The sequence below is a fragment of the Penaeus vannamei genome, chromosome 30 (assembly GCF_042767895.1).
Source record: "Penaeus vannamei isolate JL-2024 chromosome 30, ASM4276789v1, whole genome shotgun sequence".
In the NCBI taxonomy this organism is placed as follows: domain Eukaryota; kingdom Metazoa; phylum Arthropoda; class Malacostraca; order Decapoda; family Penaeidae; genus Penaeus; species Penaeus vannamei.
This window is the reverse complement of record NC_091578.1, coordinates 8,561,400-8,566,399: the sequence shown is the minus strand read 5'-3', so window position 1 is coordinate 8,566,399 and position 5,000 is coordinate 8,561,400.

Sequence of the window (5,000 nt, the reverse complement as noted above, 5' to 3'; positions counted from 1 at the left end):
CTTCTACACCTCCCTCTCTCTCCCTTTCTTCTCTTCTCCCTCTCCTCTCTCTCTCTCTCTCTCTTCTCTCCCTCTCTCTCCTCTGTCTCTCTTCTTTTTCTCTCCTCTTTCTCTCCTACTTCCTCTTCCCTTTTAACTTCGCTTCCGTTCCTCCTCCTCCTCCTCCTCCTTCACTTTGATATGCCTGTTTCCTTTTCTCTCCCTTACTCTTAATCTCTTTTGTCTTGATTTTTATCATTCTACAAATAACCTCAGCAAACTACTCTCTCCCTTCTTCTCTTTCCCCTCATCCTCCCCTTCTTTTGTCTCCCCTCATTCTCCTCTGTTTACTTGCTGTGTTTCCCTCGTCCTCTATATCATCCGCGAACTTCCTCTTCCATTTTTAATTGTTGTTTTTATTTCACTCGTTTTTTGGGATTATTTCTGTCTACTTTACTTTTTTTTTATTAAGAAAGAGGGGATTTTTTTCTGCCATTTTCTCGTTTTTTGTCTGTTTGTCTGCCTGTCTCTGTCTGTTTGTCCCTCTTCGTCTCTCTCTCTCTTTCTCTCTCTGTCTCTCTCTTTCTCTTTCGTTTATGCTAATTTTCGGTTTGTCAGCTTTCTCTCTCTCTCTCTCTCTCTCTCTCTCTCTCTCTCTCTCTCTCTCTCTCTCTCTCTCTCTCTCTTTTTTTTTTTTAATATATATATATTTATATATATATATATATCTCGCTCTCTCACTCTCTCTCACTCTCTCTCTCTCTCTCTCTCGTTCCCTCTCTCCTTTCCTCTCTCCGTCCATCCTTTTCACGCACATTCTCTCCCATTCCCTCTCACTTTCCTTTTTCCGTTTGTGTGCGCGCTTCGAGTTGCGGTGGGGGGGGGGGGCAGGGGGAGGGGCATAGTAGGGGTGCCTCAGCCTTTTGCATCCCTTTTTTTCTCTCTCTTCCTTCCCTGTTCTCTATCTCTTGCCGCTTCTTCCTCGTCTCTCCTCTCCCCTCTTTCTCTTCCCCCTCCCTTTCCCCTCATACTCTCGGATTTACTACCCTTCGGCAGCAAATTTTTACATCGAAGTATTGGTCTGTTGAACGAATATTGTTCATAGCTGAGTCTTTGTGTTGTGCTCTCTGTGTGCGTGCGTGTGCGTGTGCGTGTGTGTGTGTGTGTGTGTGTGTGTGTGTGTGTGTGTGTGTGTGTGTGTGTGTGTGTGTGTGTGTGTGTGGTGTTGTTGGGTTGGTTGTTTTGGGTGTGTGTGTGTGTGGGAGGGGGTGTGTGTATACACGCATGTGTATGTGTGTATGTGAGCCTGTGTATGTGTGCGTGTATATGTGTGCGCGTTTATGTGTATATTTCTGTGATTGTGTGTGTACATATGTGCGTTTCTGTATTTGTATACATACACATATATTTGACTATTTCTTCGGACTGCGTGTAGACTTTTTTCCATCTTTTTTTTTTGGGGGGGGGGAGGAAGGGGGGGGGGGCATGTGCACTTCTCTGTTTGCTTTCGTCTTTTTCTTCCATTTGTTTGTTTGTCTTTTTTTCTTCGGCGAGAATGCACTGTATCGTCCTTTTGATGGATTGCTGTTGTTGTATTTGTCTGTTGTATTTGTCTGTTGTTTTGTGCAGATGTTGTTGTTGTTCTTGTTCTTGCTGTGATAAATATTCTTACCTGCTTTTGTTACTGATAGTGACTGATAATGATGAATATTGTCATTATGATTATTATTATCATTTTCATTATTATTGCTATCATTATCATTATTGTTGTTGTTTCCACTAATATTATCATCATTATTATCATTATTGTTACCGTTTTTATCATTATTGTTATTACTATTATCATTATCAATTTCATCATCCTCATCATTATCATTTTTATCATTATTATCACTGATATCGTTTTTATTATCCTTATCATTATTACTATTATCATTATCATCATTATTATTATCATAATTATTATTGTCATTATTATTTTTCATTGTTATTATTATTGTTATTACTATTGTTACTATTATTATTATTATCATTATTACTATTATCATTATTATTATCATTATTATTACTACTATTATAATCATTATCATTACTACGCTATCATTAATGTTATTATTATCAGCATCATCATGATCATAAATATCATTATCAATATTGTTGTCATCACTTTCATAATCCGTATCATTACGGTTATTACTATCAGTATCATTATCAGTATTATCATCTCTAGCATCATTATTATCATCATCATCATTATCATTATCATTATCATTATTACTATTATTATAATAATAGCTAAAGTAATACTTGTGGTAGTATTAGCGATGTTAGTAATATGATAATTATCACCATCACCATCATTACCATCATCTTTATTCATCCATATTTATTACCATTATCATCATTCGGTCATTTCCATTTCCATTATTTTCCCGAAGACCATTTTTCACCAAAAGCGACGAGGAGAGCGTCCTTGAGTCCCGCCTTCAATGACGTCATTAGTATGATAACCTCATTAAGGTAATTAATGGCCAGGAATAAGGCCAATCAGTCAATCCGGGAAATGATTAATCGCATCTTTGCAGAGAGAAAGACGAAATTAGATGTCTTTGAGGGTTATTAATGTCTTATTGTCTTTTTTTTCTCTCTCTTTCTTTCTTTCTTTCTCTTCTCCCCCTTTCTCTTTTCTTTCTCTCTCCCCCTTCTACCATCTTCTCTCTCTCTCTCTCTCTTCTCTCTCTCTCTTTCTTTCTTTCTCTCCCTTTTTTGTTCTTTTCTTCTCTCTCTCTCTCTTCTTTCTCTTTCCTTTTCCCCGTTCTCTCTCCAATCCCTCTCCCCATTCCCCCTCTCTCTCCCTCCTCTCTCTCTCTCTCTCTCTCTCTCTCCTCTCTCTCTCTCTCTCTCTCTCTCTCTCTCTCTCTCTCTTTCTCTCTTCTCTCTCTCTTTCTCCTTTTTTCTCTTTTCTCTCTTTCCTCTTGGGTATTTGTGAAGCGAAGAGGATATGTGGATAGAGGTGTTTGTGTGTATGTGGATGAGTGCGGTTTTGTGACTGCCTTTGTGTGTGTGTTTTGCGTATGTGTGTGTGCGTGTGAATGTGAATACGTGTGTGTATTTGTACTCGTGTTTGCTTGAAGTATGTGTACCTCTGTGTATAGATAGTTCCCTTTCCCCCACTCAAATCCTGTCACCCCCTCTCCACTCTCGCATCCCCCCCTCTCCCCCCTACTCGAGTATCTACCCCGAACTCCCCCCCCCCATTCCCATCTCCATCTCCCTCACTCCATCATAGCTCCCCACCCTCACTCTCATCTCCACCCTCCCCCTTTTCCCCCACATTCCATCCCCACTCTCTTTCTCCACCCCCTCCCCTTCCCCCTCTCCATTCACCCCCCCCCCGGCCATTTCCACCCCTTCCCCTCCTTCTCTAGCTCATTCCGAATCCTTCACCTCCATTCGGCTTATACCCCATCCTCACCCCCCACTTTCATCTCCTCCCCCCCCTTTTCCCTCCTATTCCCCAATCATAAAATCTTCCCCCCTTCCCCCCCCCCCCCCCCCCCTTCCCCCCCCCCCCCCCCTCCCCCATCTCCCCCCCACCCCTCCCCCCTTCACCCCTTTTTTTTCCCCCCCCCCCCCATTCCCCCCCCTCCCCCCCCCCCTACCCCCACCCCTCCCCATCCCCAACTCCACCCCCCTCCCCCCTTTCCCCCCCCTTCCACTCCCCCCCTCCCCCTCCTCCTCCCCCTCCCCCTCCCTCCCCCCCACCCACACCCTCCCCACCGTCCCCTCCCCCCTCCCCCTCCACCCCACTTTCCCCACCCCCCACATCTCCCCAAATCCCTCCCACTCCCACCCTTCCCCACCCCCCCCTCCTCCCCCACCTTCCCCCCCCCACCCCTCCTCCCCCCCCAACCCCCACTCCTCCCCCCACTACCCCCTCCCCCACCCCCCCTTTCCCCCCCTCCCCCCCCCTCACCCCCTCCCACCCCCCAACATCTCCCCCACAGAGCTCCCTCCCCGCACTTCACCACCCTCCCCACCCACCCCATTCCCCACCCTCCTCCCTCCCCTCCACCCCCACCCCCTCCCACCCCCCAACATCTCCCCCAGAGACCCCCCACTCACCCCCTTCCCCCCCTCCCTTTTCCCCCCCCTACCCCTTCCCTCAAGGGAAACCCCACCCCCCCCCCCCTTAAACCCCATAAATCCCAACCCCCCCATTTTGCGGAAGTCAGGCGATGGAGAGAGAAAATAAATAATGATTTCTGATAACGCGGAGGAAACGTTTGCTCGTCATAAGGAAAACGTTTCGGAGGATGAACGTTGTGACGCGATTCGGGACGGAGGGTGAAGGAATGAAGGAGGAGGTAGAGCAAGGCGGGGATTTGGAAGTCTTGCTTCGGGAGGGGGGAAGGGAGGGGGGGAGGGCGCTGTGGGGTGGGGGTGGGGAGGGAGAGGGAAGGGAAGGAAGGTTGGGAGTAGGGATGGATCCGTTCAGTACGCACACATACACACACACACACGCACACACACACACACACACACACGCACACACACACACACACACACACGCACACACACACACACACACACACTCAACAACACACACACACACACACACACACACATATATATATATATATATATATATATATATATATATATATTTATTAAAAATATAATATATATATATATATATATATATATATATATATATATATATATATATATATATATATATATATATATATATATATATATATTAAAAAAAAAAAAAAGGGGGGGGGGGGGGAGGGGGAGAGAGAGAGAGAGAGGAGAGAGAGAAGAGAGAGAGAGAGAGAGAGAGAGAGAGAGAGAGAGAGAGAAGAGAGAGAGAGAGAGAGAGAAAAAGAGAGAGAGAGAGAGAGAAAAAAAGAAAAGAAGAAAGAAAAAAGAGACAGAAGAGAGAAAGAGAAAAGAGACAGAGCAAAGAAAGAGATGGGGAGATTTATCCATTTATGCTATTTACTTGGGTTTTTTTT